We start from the raw sequence: 14,381 nt of genomic DNA on the forward strand, positions 1-14,381 counted from the left end.
GTCCGAAAATTACGGTAGACTTGTGTGTGTGTGTGTTTTGGATCATTGTCTTGAGAGTTTGGTTTCGACAGGCATTACTGGAACCATGTCGTCCAAAGAGTTATACTTTTGAATCATCTGTCCATAGAATGTTCTTCCAAGAGTATTGATGATCATCCAGGTGCTTTTTGGCAAACTTGAGTCAACTTTTTGGACGAGATGGGTCCCATTATGCCTGGCGAAAACCAAACACTGCATTCCACAGTAAGAACATCATACCAAAGGTCAAGCATGGTGGTGTGATGGTTTGGGGATGCTTTGCTGCCTCAGGACCTGGACGACTTGCCTTAATAGAAGGAACCATGAATTCTGCTCTGTATCAGAGAATTCTACAGGAGAATGTCAGACCATCCGTCTGTGAGCTGAATCTGAAGCGCAGCTGGGTCATGCAGCAAGACAATGATCCAAAACACACAATCAAGTCTACATGGAAATTGCTAAAAAGCAACAAATTGGAAGTTTTGGAATGGCCTAGTCAAAGTCCAGACCTAATCCCAATTGAGATGTTGTGGCAGGACTTGAAACGAGCAGTTCATGCTTGAAAACCCACACGTCACTGAGTTAAAGCAGTTCTGCATGGAAGAGTGGGCCAAAATTCCTCCACAGCGACGTGAGAGACTGATCAACAACTACAGGAAGCATTTGGTTGGAGTCATTGCAGCTAAAGGTGGCACAAACAGTTATTGAGTGTAAGGGGGGAATTACTTTTTCACACAGGGGAATTGGGTGTTGCATAACTTTGTTTATGAAATAAATATGTAATTGTTGTGTTATTTGTTCACTTATGTTCCCTTTATCTAATATTAGGTTTTGGTTGAAGATCTGATTACATTCAGTATCACAAATATGCAAAAGTAGAGAAAATTAGAAAGGGGGCAAATACTTTTTCATAGCACTGTATGGAATAAACAAAAACAAAACGTACAGTCAATAACACAATAGAAAATCTATATACAGTGTGTGCTAATGTAGTAAGATTGGAGGTAAGGCAATAAATAGGCCATAGTGCAAAATAATTACAATTTAGTATTAACACTAGAGTGATAGATGAGCAAAATATGTGCATATAGAGATACTGGGGTGCAAATGAGCAAAATAAATAACAATGTAAATAACAATATTTGGATGAGGTAGTTGGGTGGGCTAATTACAAATGGGCTGTGTACAGGTGCAGTGATCGGTAAGCTGCTCTGACAACTGATGCTTAAAGTTAGTGAGGGAGATAAGTCTCCCCAGCTTCAGAGATTTTTGCAGTTCGTTCCAGTCATTTGCAGCAGAGAACTGGAAGGAATGGCGGCCAAAGGAGGTGTTGGCTTAGGGGATGACCAGTGAGATATACCTGCTGGAACGTATACTACGGGTGGGTGTTGCTATGGTGACCAATGATCTAAGATAAGGCGGGGATTTGCCTAGAACTGATTTATAGATGACCTGGAGCCAGTGGGTTTGGCGATGAATATGTAGTGAAGGCCAGCCAACGAGAGCGTACAGGTCACAATGGTGGGTAGTACAGTGGGGGAAAAAAGTATTTAGTCAGCCACCAATTGTGCAAGTTCTCCCACTTAAAAAGATGAGAGGCCTGTAATTTTCATCATAGGTACACATCAACTATGACAGACAAAATGAGAAAAAGAAATCCAGAAAATCACATTGTAGGATTTTTAATGAATTTATTTGCAAATTATGGTGGAAAATAAGTATTTGGTCAATAACAAAAGTTTCTCAATACTTTGTTATATACCCTTTGTTGGCAATGACACAGGTCAAACGTTTTCTGTAAGTCTTCACAAGGTTTTCACACACTGTTGCTGGTATTTTGGCCCATTCCTCCATGCAGATCTCCTCTAGAGCAGTGATGTTTTGGGGCTGTCGCTGGGCAACACGGACTTTCAACTCCCTCCAAAGATTTATGGGGTTGAGATCTGGAGACTGGCTAGGCCACTCCAGGACCTTGAAATGATTCTTACGAAGCCACTCCTTCGTTGCCCGGGCGGTGTGTTTGGGATCATTGTCATGCTGAAAGACCCAGCCACGTTTCATCTTCAATGCCCTTGCTGATGGAAGGAGGTTTTCACTCAAAATCTCACGATACATGGCCCCATTCATTCTTTCCTTTACACGGATCAGTCGTGCAGGATTTGAGTCCCTGGCGGCGTAGTGTGTTACTGATGGTAGGATTTGTTACTTTGGTCCCAGCTCTCTGCAGGTCATTCACTAGGTCCCCCCGTGTGGTTCTGGGATTTTTGCTCACCGTTCTTGTGATCATTTTGACCCCACGGAGTGAGATCTTCCCCAGATCGAGGGAGATTGAGTGGTCTTGTATGTCTTCCATTTCCTAATAATTGCTCCCACAGTTGATTTCTTCAAACCAAGCTGCTTACCTATTGCAGATTCAGTCTTCCCAGCCTGGTGCAGGTCTACAATTTTGTTTCTGGTGTCCTTTGACAGCTCTTTGGTCTTGGCCATAGTGGAGTTTGGAGTGTGACTGTTTGAGGTTGTGGACAGGTGTCTTTTATACTGATAACAAGTTCAAACAGATGCCATTAATACAGGTAACGAGTGGAGGACAGAGGAGCCTCTTAAAGAAGAAGTTACAGGTCTGTGAGAGCCAGAAATCTTGCTTGTTTGTAGGTGACCAAATACTTATTTTTTCAAAATTCATTAAAAATCCTACAATGTGATTTTCTGGATTTTTGTTTCTCAATTTGTCTGTCATAGTTGACGTGTACCTATGATGAAAATTACAGGCCTCTCTCATCTTTTTAAGTGGGAGAACTTGCACAATTGGTGGCTGACTAAATACTTTTTTCCCCCCACTGTATATGGGGCTTTGGTGACAAAACGGATGGCACTGAGATAGACTACATCCAATTTGCTGAGTAGAGTGTTGGAAGCTATTTTGTAAATGACATCGCCAAAGTCAAGGATCGGTAGGATAGTCAGTTTTACGAGGGCATGTTTTGCAGCATGAGTGAAGGAGGCTTTGTTGCGAAATAGGAAGCCGATTCTAGATTTAACTTTGGATTGGAGATGCTTAATGTGAGTCTGGAAGGAGAGTTTACAGTCTAACCAGACACCTAGGTATTTGTAGTTGTCCATATATTATAAATCAGACCCGTCGAGAGTAGTGATTCTAGTCGGGCGGGCGGGTGCAAGCAGTGTTCGATTGAAGAGCATGCATTTAGTTTTACTAGCGTTTAAGAGCAGTTGTAGGCCACGGAAGGAGTGTTGTATGGCATTGAAGCTCATTTGGAGGTTTGTTAACACAGTGTCCAATGAAGGGCCAGATGTATACAAAATGGTGTCGTCTGCATAGAGGTGGATCTGAGAGTCAACAGCAGCAAGAGCAACATCATTGATATACACAGAGAATAGAGTTGGCCCGATAATTGAATCATGTGGCACCCCCATAGAGACTGCCAGAGGTCCAGACAACAGGCTCTCAGATTTGACACATTGAACTCTATCTGAGAAGTAGTTGGTGAACCAGGCGAGGCATTCATTTGAGAAACCAAGGCTATTTAGTCTGCCAATAAGAATGCGGTGATTGACAGAGTCAAAAGCCTTGGCCAAGTCGATGAAGACGGCTGCACAGTACTGTCTTTTATCGAACACATTTTATTTTGTCGTTTAGGACCTTTAGCGTGGCTGAGGTGCACCCATTTCCAGCTCGGAAACCGGATTGCATAGCGGAGAAGGTACAGTGGGATTCGGAATGGTCGGTGATCTGTTTGTTAACTAGGCTTTCAAATACTTTCGAAGGGCAGGATGGATATAGGTCTGTAACAGTTTGGATCTAGAGTGTCACCCCCTTTGAAGAGGGGGAAAACCGCGGCAGCTTTCCAATCTCTGGGGATCTCAGACGATACGAAAGAGAGGTTGAACAGGCTAGTAACAGGGGTTGCGACAATTTTTGCGGCTAATTTTAGAAAGAAAGGGTCCAGATTGTCTAGCCCAGCTGATTTGTAGGGGTCCAGATTTAGCAGCTCTTTCAAGACATCAGCCATCTGAATTTGGGTGAAGGAGAAGTGGGGGGGGGGCAATGGCAGGTTGCAGCGGAGGGTGCAGAGCTGGTGGCCGGGGTAGGGGTAGCCAGGTGGAAAGCATGGCCAGCCGTAGCAAAATGCTTATTGAAATTCTCGATTATCGTAGATTTATCGGTGGTGACAGTGTTTCCTAGCCTCAGTGCAGTGGGTAGCTGGGAGGAGGTGCTCTTATTCTCCATGGACTTTACAGTGTCCCAAAACTTTTTGGAGTTAGTGCTACAGGATGCACATTTCTGTTTGAAAAAGCTAGCCTTTGCTTTCCTAACTGATTGTGTATATTGGTTCCTGACTTCCCTGAAAAGTTGCATATCGTGGGGGCTGTTCGATGCTAATGCAGTACGCCACAAGATGTTTTTGTGCTGGTCAAGGGCAGGCAAGTCTGGGGTGAACAAGGGGCTATATCTGTTCTTAGTTCTGAATTTTTTGAATGGGGCATGCTTATTTAAGATGGAGAGGAAAGCACTTTTGAAGAACATCCAGGCATCCTCTACTGACGGAATGAGGTCAATATCAATCCAGGATACCCGGGCCAGGTCAATTAGAAAGGCCTGCTCGCTGAAGTGTTTTAGGTAGCGTTTGACAGTGATGAGGGGTGGGCGTTTGACAGTGATGAGGGGTGGACGTTTGACCTCGGACCCAGGCAATGAGGCAATGATCGCTGAGATCCTGGTTGAAGACAGCGGAGGTGTATTTAAAGGGTAAATTAGTCAGGATAATATCTTTGAGGGTGCCCATGTTTACGGATTTAGGGTTGTACCTGGTAGGTTCCTTGATAATTTGTGTGAGATTGAGGACATCTAGTTTAGATTGTAGGACGGCCGGGGTGTTAAGCATATCCCAGTTTAGGTCACCAAGCAGTACGAACTCTGAGGATAGATGGGGGGCAATTAGTTCACATATGGTGTCCAGGGCACATCTGGGGGCTGAGGGGGTTCTGTAGCAAGCAGCAACAGTGAGAGACTTATTTCTGGAAAGGTGGATTTTTAGAAGTAGGAGCTCAAACTGTTTGGGCACAGACCTGGATAGTATGATAGAGCTCTGCAGGCTCTCTCTACAGTAGATTGCAACTCCGCTCCCTTTGGCAGTTCTATCTAGACGGAAAATGTTGTAGTTCGGAATGGAAATGTCAGAATTTTTGGTGGCCTTCCTAAGCCAAGATTCAGACACTGTTAGAACATCAGGGTTGGCAGAGTGTGCTAACGCAGTGAATAACTCAAACTTGGGGAGGAGACTTCTGATGCTAACGTGCAAGAAACCAAGGATTGTACGGTTACAGAAGTCAACAAATGATTGATAGCGCCTGGGGGGTAGGAGTGATACTGGGGGCTACAGGGCCTGGGTTAACCTCTACATCACCAGAGGAACAGAGGAGGAATAGAATAAGGATACGGCTAAAGGCTTTAAGAACTGGTCTTCTAGTGCGTTGGGTACAGAGAAAGGGGGCAGATTTCTGGGTGTTGTAGAATAGATTCAGGGCATTATGTACAGACAAGGATATGGAAGGATATGAGTACAGTGGAGGGACACCTAAGTATTGGGTAACTATGAAAGAGATAGTATCACTGGAGGTACCGATTGAGCCGGTCTCCGCGTGTATGGGGGGGTGGGACAAAGGAGCTCTCTGAGGCTGGTTGAGCTGAACTTGGGGCTCTACAGTGAAATGTCATAATAAGAACTAACCCAAATAGCAATAGGCTAGGCATATTGACATGGGAGAGAGGCATAACGCAATCACAGGTGTTATTCGAGAGGACTAAGACAACAACTGGTAATGGCGACGAAAGTTTGGGCTGAGGCTAAACAGATCAACAGGATGGGGTACCGTGTAAAGGAACAGTCCAGCAGGCATTAGCTGTGTTGCTGAGTGATCATAAGGTCCAGTGAACAGCACTAAGTAAGTCCAGGAGCAGATCGAAGGCTGCTAAAGCACAGGCGAGCAGGAGGCATGGCTGTTGATTGCACGTGCTAGCGGGCCGGGGCTAGCAGATGGATCTTCGTGGTCATCGAAACGGGAAGCCTGTTGAAACCACATCAGACGATTACGTTGGCAGACCAGACGTGATGGATCGGCGGGGCTCCGTGTCGACACTAGGAGGTCCCGTCCGGTTGACAGAGAGGTAGATAGCCGGGAGATGGGCCTGGCTCGAGGCTAGCTCAAGGCTAACTGGTACGTCGGGAAGTGGATATAAGCCAACAACAGCCATTCGGTTGCAGCTAGCTAGTTGCGATGGTCCGGTGTTAAGGTCCAGTAATTCCGGCAGAAAATCCGATAGCACGCTGTGCAGACTGGCCGATAATTGTCCAGGCTAGAGCTGGCTGGTAGGTAGTGCAGGCCACGGACAGTGGTGAAGGCCGCTAACGGTGGCTAATAGCAAGTAGCTAGTTAGCTGGCTAGTTTCAGCCGTAGGTTCTTGATAAAAAATAAAGAAATAATAGAATCGGTTCCACATTGGGTGAGGCGGGTTGCAGGAAAGTATATTTAGTTTGAGGATGGAAAGTGAGATAAGATAAATATATACGAATAAAATACTATTTACACGAGGACACAACACAACACACGACCGCACTACTACGCCATCTTGGATTATATATCATCACCTGCCTTATCTTAAAAGGCTACATATTATCACCTACCTAATCTTAAAAGACTACATATTATCACCTGCCTTATCCTTCCTCTAGGAAAAGCACATATAATCCATTGCTACTTTATACAAAGTAGGTCAGTTCTATACACACACAAGTATTGTTAGGCTGCATCTTATCTCTGGCCCACAACAACAAGTGGATTTCCCCTCAAACAACACGATAACAAGAGGATACATAATGACACAGTGATTGATCCAAGACGTGAAAAATAGCAACACACTTGAAGGGAGGCATCGACTACCATTCAGTAAAAGCTGTTAAACACTGTGGTCACGGAGGGCGCGTGCACGTACAGATGGCCCAGGTGTAAGAAACAGGAAGCCACAGTTATAACACAGGAAGCTAGTGAACGAGTGTTCTCTGCCTCAGTTGCTCTCAGAGTGAGCAGTTACAGCACTAACACCAGCACAATGTGTCCATCTGCACCACAGAGTGAGCAGTTACAGCACTAACACCAGCATAATGTGTCCATCTGCACCACAGAGTGAGCAGTTACAGCACTAACACCAGCATAATGTGTCCATCTGCACCACAGAGTGAGCAAACAGCGACGATGGCTCACATCCTTCACTTGCTCTTATTCAGGTGTGTGTGTGTCAGCCCTTTCTGCTTGATAAGACATTGACAGGAGTGTAGACTGACTAACCATGTTCATTGTAAGAGCAGGGACACACATAGGATTGTCTACCGTTCACCAGCCAAGAGTAACACCTCTGAACAGTGTCGGCAGTCAAGCTCTTTTGTTCACACAGCAAAGACCATGAAGTCGGCAACGACAAAGCCTTGTTAAAATACACCAAACCAGGAGGTGGCAGTAGCATTGTTTGGCAATGCATGTCTGTTTGTGTTGCTTAGTTTATGATCTAGATTCCAATGTTAGTTAGCTAGCTAGATGCGCTAATGTTTCTATTTTGTAGAAAGCCCTTGTTGATACAGATGGCCACAGCTAGATTAATATCTAGCAAATGACTAACAATTTAATTCACTCTCCATATTCCCATACTGCCAGTGCCTGCCCATAGCCAAATGTTTAGCTAGCTAACGTTAGCATATTTACTAGCTAGCACAACATAGCTATTGAGCTAAGGACACTGCACTAACTCGGCAGCTAACACAGGCATTGATTGAATTATAATGGCAATACTAACTACAGTGGTTAGCTAGCTTGGAGGAAGTATTTAGTGTATTGCGTCTGTGCACTTAACTAGCTACCATCCCGTAGCTTACATTGCATATGAAGTGTGACTGGTTTATGACATTTAACGGTGGATGTACAGAGAAAATTCCCTATTTTTCCCTTTTTGTTGTCACTCCTGTTGGCTCCCCACGTGGGGGGTTTGTGCTCTCTGATTGATTCAAAGTCAAGTTGCTGGCCGAGTCTACAAGAAGAAACGGCAGGTTCGTCGCTACCAGGTCGCCACGCAGCAGTTACCGCTTTCTGTCTAGCAAGAGAAGGAATGGCCTCCCACTGTGATAAGTACCTATCGGCAGTCTATCGGCAGTGAGATTCTCGCCGTGTTTCATGCTTAAGAGTCATGTCTTCCCCCTACTGCGGTTTCTGACCTAAATCAATAGGTGAAGTTAGTCATAGTGCAACTAGTGAACTCAACTGCGTTTTCAGAAAATGTTCCAACTGTAAGCTGGATTCCTTAGCTTTGTTTGTAGCAGGTCGAACTGAACTTGACCAGTCAGGTTAACTGCTGTGTTTTCGGTCTGGACGTTCTGTTTCCAGGGTCACCATAGGAAGGTATGAGTAAGCATTTATGTTGCTATAGATACAGACTGAACCAACGGTCTTTACATTAGAGGTGAGGGAGGCTTCATGTCTGTAGTGGCAAAGTAGCACATGGGGAGAGAGCTAATGTCACTGTGCGCCACACTGAATACTCTGCGAGAAGGTTAAAGGAAGAAGCCTCTCTCTTGTAAGTTGACTAGTGCCATTGACAGTATTCAAGAGGAGATTAGTTAGTAAATGTATTGTTACCAGTATAACTATTTACAATTAGAAAAGACTGATAGCAGGTAATTCGGTTTAGTTATACAAAAGGAGTTCCTGGTTTGTGTGTATGGTGGTGCTGATATTTGGCAGTCTCAGCCATGTACATAGGTTTATGGTACGTGGACAAAAGATTGCAGGCCTGCCGAAGACTAGAGCAAAGCAACGTTTGCAACCGCAACAAATAATTTGCTCAGACCCCAACCAAGGACCATCAAAAGCTGTGCTATAAATTCTCGGACAAACCAAAGACTCCTAGAGGCCCTTCCAGACTCCCTCCACCTACTCAAGGAAGTCGGAGTACAAAAATCAGTTAACGACCTAACTAAGGATCCACATTTAACCTTGCTTAATACCCTAGACGCAGTCGCACCCCTTCAAACAAAAAACATTTGTCACAAGAAACTAGATCCCTAGTTTACAGAAAATACCCGAGCCCTGAAGCAAGCTTCCAGAAAATTGGAACGGAAATGGCGCTCCACCAAACTGGAAGTGTTCCTACTAGATTGGAAAGAAAGCACAGTGCAATATCGAAGAGCCCTCACTGCTGCTTGATCATCCTATTTTTCCAACCTAATTGAGGAGAATAAGAACAATCCAAAATGTACAGTGGGGAAAAAAGTATTTAGTCAGCCACCAATTGTGCAAGTTCTCCCACTTAAAAAGATGAGAGAGGCCTGTAATTTTCATCATAGGTACACGTCAACTATGACAGACAAAATGAGAAAAAATAATCCCGAAAATCACATTGTAGGATTTTTAATGAATTTATTTGCAAATTATGGTGGAAAATAAGTATTTGGTCACCTACAAACAAGCAAGATTTCTGGCTCTCACAGACCTGTAACTTCTTCTTTAAGAGGCTCCTCTGTCCTCCACTCGTTACCTGTATTAATGGCATCTGTTTGAACTTGTTATCAGTATAAAAGACACCTGTCCACAACCTCAAACAGTCACACTCCAAACTCCACTATGGCCAAGACCAAAGAGCTGTCAAAGGACACCAGAAACAAAATTGTAGACCTGCACCAGGCTGGGAAGACTGAATCTGCAATAGGTAAGCAGCTTGGTTTGAAGAAATCAGCTGTGGGAGCAATTATTAGGAAATGGAAGACATACAAGACCACTGATAATCTCCCTCGATCTGGGGCTCCACGCAAGATCTCACCCCGTGGGGTCAAAATGATCACAAGAACAGTGAGCCAAAATCCCAGAAACACACGGGGGGACCTAGTGAATGACCTGCAGAGAGCTGGGACCAAAGTAACAAAGCCTACCATCAGTAACACACTACGCCGCCAGGGACTCAAATCCTGCAGTGCCAGACGTGTCCCCCTGCTTAAGCCAGTACATGTCCAGGCCCATCTGAAGTTTGCTAGAGTGCATTTGGATGATCCAGAAGAGGATTGGGAGAATGTCATATGGTCAGATGAAACCAAAATATAACTTTTTGGTAAAAACTCAACTCGTCGTGTTTGGAGGACAAAGTATGCTGAGTTGCATCCAAAGAACACCATACCTACTGTGAAGCATGGGGGTGGAAACATCATGCTTTGGGGCTGTTTTTCTGCAAAGGGACCAGGACGACTGATCCATGTAAAGGAAATAATTAATGGGGCCATGTATTGTGAGATTTTGAGTGAAAACCTCCTTCCATCAGCAAGGGCATTGAAGATGAAACGTGGCTGGGTCTTTCAGCATGACAATGATCCCAAACACACCGCCCGGGCAACGAAGGAGTGGCTTCGTAAGAAGCATTTCAAGGTCCTGGAATGGCCTAGCCAGTCTCCAGATCTCAACCCCATAGAAAATCTTTGGAGGGAGTTGAAAGTCCGTGTTGCCCAGCGACAGCCCCAAAACATCACTGCTCTAGAGGAGATCTGCATGGAGGAATGGGCCAAAATACCAGCAACAGTGTGTGAAAACCTTGTGAAGACTTACAGAAAACATTTGACCTGTGTCATTGCCAACAAAGGGTATATAACAAAGTATTGAGAAACTTTTGTTATTGACCAAATACTTATTTTCCACCATAATTTGCAAATAAATTCATTAAAAATCCTACAATGTGATTTTCTGGATTTTTTTTTCTCATTTTGTCTGTCATAGTTGACGTGTACCTATGATGAAAATTACAGGCCTCTCTCATCTTTTTAAGTGGGAGAACTTGCACAATTGGTGGCTGACTAAATACTTTTTTCCCCCACTGTATATTTGGTACTGTCGCAAAGCTAACTAAAAAGCAGCATTCCCCAAGAGAGGATGCCTTTCACTTCAGCAGTGATTAATACATGAACTTCTTCGACGAAAACATCATGATCATTAGAAAGCAAATTACGGACTCCTCTTTGAATCTGCATATTTCTCCAAAGCTCAGCTGTCCTGAGTCTGCACAAAACTGCCAGGACCTAGGATCAATGGAGACAAGTTTTTTAATCCTATATCGAGACAGTCATGGCCTCTAAACCTTCAAGCTGCATACTGGACCCTATTCCAACTAAACTACTGAAAGAGCTACTTCCTGTGCGTAGCCCTCCTACGTTGAACATAATAAATGGCTCCCTATCCACTGGATGTGTCCCAAACTCACTAAAAGTGGAAGTAGTAAAGCCTCTCCTGAAAATGCCAGTAAATGTAAAAAATTAATCAGCCTATATCGAATCTCCCACTCGTCTCAAACATTTTAGAAAAAGCTGTTGTGCAGCAACTCACTGCCTTTCTGAAGACAAATCATGTATACGAAACGTTTCAGTCTGATTTTAGACCCCATCATAGCACTGACACTGCACTCGTGAAGGTGGTAAATGACCTATTAATGGCATCAGACCAAGGCTCTGCATCTGTCCTCGTGCTCCTAGACCTTAGTGCTGCTTTTGACACCATCGATCACCACATTCTTTTGGAGAGATTGGAAACCTTAATTGGTCTACACGGACAAGTTCTTGCCTGGTTTAGTTCTTATCTATCGGAAAGATATCAGTTCGTCTCTGTGGATGGTTTGTCCTCTAACAAATCAATTGTGAGTTTCGGTGTTCGTCAAGGTTCCGTTTTAGGACCACTATTGTTTTCACTGTATATTTTACCTCTTGGTGATGTCATTTGGAAACACAATGTTAACTTTCATTGCTATGCGGACGACACACAGCTGTACATATCGATTAAACATGGTGAAGCCCCAAAATTGCCTACCCTGGAAGCCTGTGTTTTAGACATAAGGAAGTGGATGGCGGCAAATGTTTTACTTTTAAACTATAAAAAAACAGAGATGCTAGTTCTAGGTTCCAATAAACAAAGAGTAAATATGTGAAAATTAACAAATGCAAAGCACACTGGGTATTGCCATTGTTTCAGGGCGGAGCTCAAGAGTAATACTCAGCATGCATTGCAATTGTTAATTTTTACATTACATATAGTTCATTTATCTGACACTCCTATCACACCATAGTGCCATCAGACTTTTGATACCAATGTAGGGTGAAAGGGGGCCACAAAATGTTGAACCACTATAAAGAAATGGTATAGAGAAGTATTTTGAAAATACAAATTACAGCTTTCGACAGTACCTGTTACAAAATACATTGGCGTGTAGTTCAATACATCATACAAAATACTCAGAAGTAATTAAAATACATGCAACAGAAATACTGCCCATCTCTGTCTGTGGTCTTGTTCTTCTATCCTCGTGGGGACCTGAAATCCCCGAAAGGATAGTAAAACACAAAAATGTTCCCTCAATGGGACATTTCGCATGTCCCAACGAGGATAAAGGCTATTTTAAGCTTAGGGGTTAGGTTTAGAGTTTGGCGTTAACGTTAGGGAAAAAAGGATTTTCAATGGAAATCTATTTTAGGTCCCCACAAGGATAGAAAAACAAGTGTGTGTGAGATAAAGAGCTCTTTCCGGCCTGCTTAGTCATGGGGCATTCTCCTGTCTGAAGAGCTGTTGTTCTTCTGATACAGACTGGCCGCACTCACTCATTGGTCATCCTCCAAACTCTACTTTGGCACAGGCCACCGGGCTCCAGCCATTTATAAACTCTCCTGCTAGCCTCTACATTCGTGTAGAACGAACAGGTTGACTTGTGACACGTCAGGCTACTCTGGATATTAACAACAAAGTCTGTTTTCTAGTGATTTCAAAGATGTGTCAATGTAAGGAATTGAAGACTTTATGAGTCTGCTGACACTTCAACACCACGTTCTATTGACCTCAAGCTACTACTACTACTGAAGCCATACATCATCCAGTCAATGACTTGAGTTCACAGTCACAGAGTGAACTTTCTCCACTCTGAAACGACAGTTCCCTGAGATGACAGTTCCCAACAGAGAGCGAGATAAACTGTATCCATCCCAGCACAGCTCCGTCACGGGATCTCACACAAAAACACCAGCTGCTGTTCATTCGTTTCTTCACCACCTTTTGGCAAACACTTGCAGTGGTGGGAGAGTTGAGTTGAGTGGGGGAGAACTAAAAACAGACACTCGTCTGAAACACTGTGGCGTTGCTTTTCCCCCAAAGTAGCAAGTTTCTCATGCTTATCAAACTGTGGAAAAGGTAAACATTATCCTGCTACAGCATTCTTCAGGCATTACCACCACGTGAACAGGATGCATATTGCAATCAGCAATAATGTGAGGTGGTATCAGGCTGCATCTTCCCCTGCCTGGTCAGTCTGCTGTCCAAAAGAGGCACCTACTAAAGCTCTGTGTAACACAAAAGAAACAATAACTAAAGTTCTTTGTAGCTCTCGGAAATGAGCTCTTCGGCTACACAGAACTAACTCTGCAAAAGCAGCACTTTACCGCTTTGTGTGGCCCAGGTCTCCAGAGACAGCCCTTTGGCACAGGTCTATGTAGTGGTTTAGTCTGCAGTAGTCCAGCCATTCAAAAGCAGCACCACTAAAGCTCGGTGTAGCCTGATTGCTGCAGACAAACAGAGTCAGTCTCCATCCAGAGGAGAATGTGTGGAATGAAAGAAGGCCTTGCTAGGTGCCTGAATGCCTGTTTGGACAGGACCACTGATAACACCCACAAGGTCATGGCCTATGGGACAATATTTGGAGAACAACCTTATCAAAAGCCTTCTTGTTGGGCCCCTGGACGTGACCAGCTGTTATCACGAAGCAGAGCTTATCGAACGAGTTGTAAAGAGCACAGTAATGCAAGATAAAGGAAACGAAGGTATTACATGATCAGAGAAAACAGTCCTTTGTGTCTGCCTGAATGTAGGCTGTCTGACAGAAGACATAGGGAAGAGTGAGAGGTGAATACAGAACACACCGTATCACTGCTGAAGCTGTTGGCTTGCGTGGTTACTGTAACAAGGCAACTGTGGTGTGTGTGCGGGCGTGACTGGATTGTCTCCAAAGCTCCACTCTAGACCCTTGTTGAATACATAGACAGAAACTAGAGCAGCTCTCCACTTTGCCCCGGCTCCTAGACACCAATGTGCGATGTTATTCTAGACCCTGCATCTAGACCTAAGTAATGCACGGGTAGTCTCTTTCCTTTTCACGTGGTGTAGCATAGCTTATGTACTGCTGGATGTGCATACTGTGCAGATTCCACAGCTATAAAAGTTTGGCCATGGACAGCCAACTGCATCCCAGTCCCTCACAGTAGTAACATAACACTGCACTGGATATATAT

General features: G+C 44.1%; 1 protein-coding gene across 2 annotated transcripts in view; it reads right to left on the reverse strand.

Moving 5' to 3' along the window:
* The window catches only part of LOC311106526 (serine/threonine-protein phosphatase 2A 56 kDa regulatory subunit gamma isoform-like), a 52,046-nt gene that overhangs the window by 34,675 nt on the left and 2,990 nt on the right, over window positions 1-14,381 (reverse strand). The gene's annotated exons all lie outside the window — the stretch shown is intronic.

The sequence above is a fragment of the Coregonus lavaretus genome (assembly GCF_964263955.1).
Source record: "Coregonus lavaretus genome assembly, chromosome: 31".
Classification (NCBI taxonomy): Eukaryota; Metazoa; Chordata; class Actinopteri; order Salmoniformes; family Salmonidae; genus Coregonus; species Coregonus lavaretus.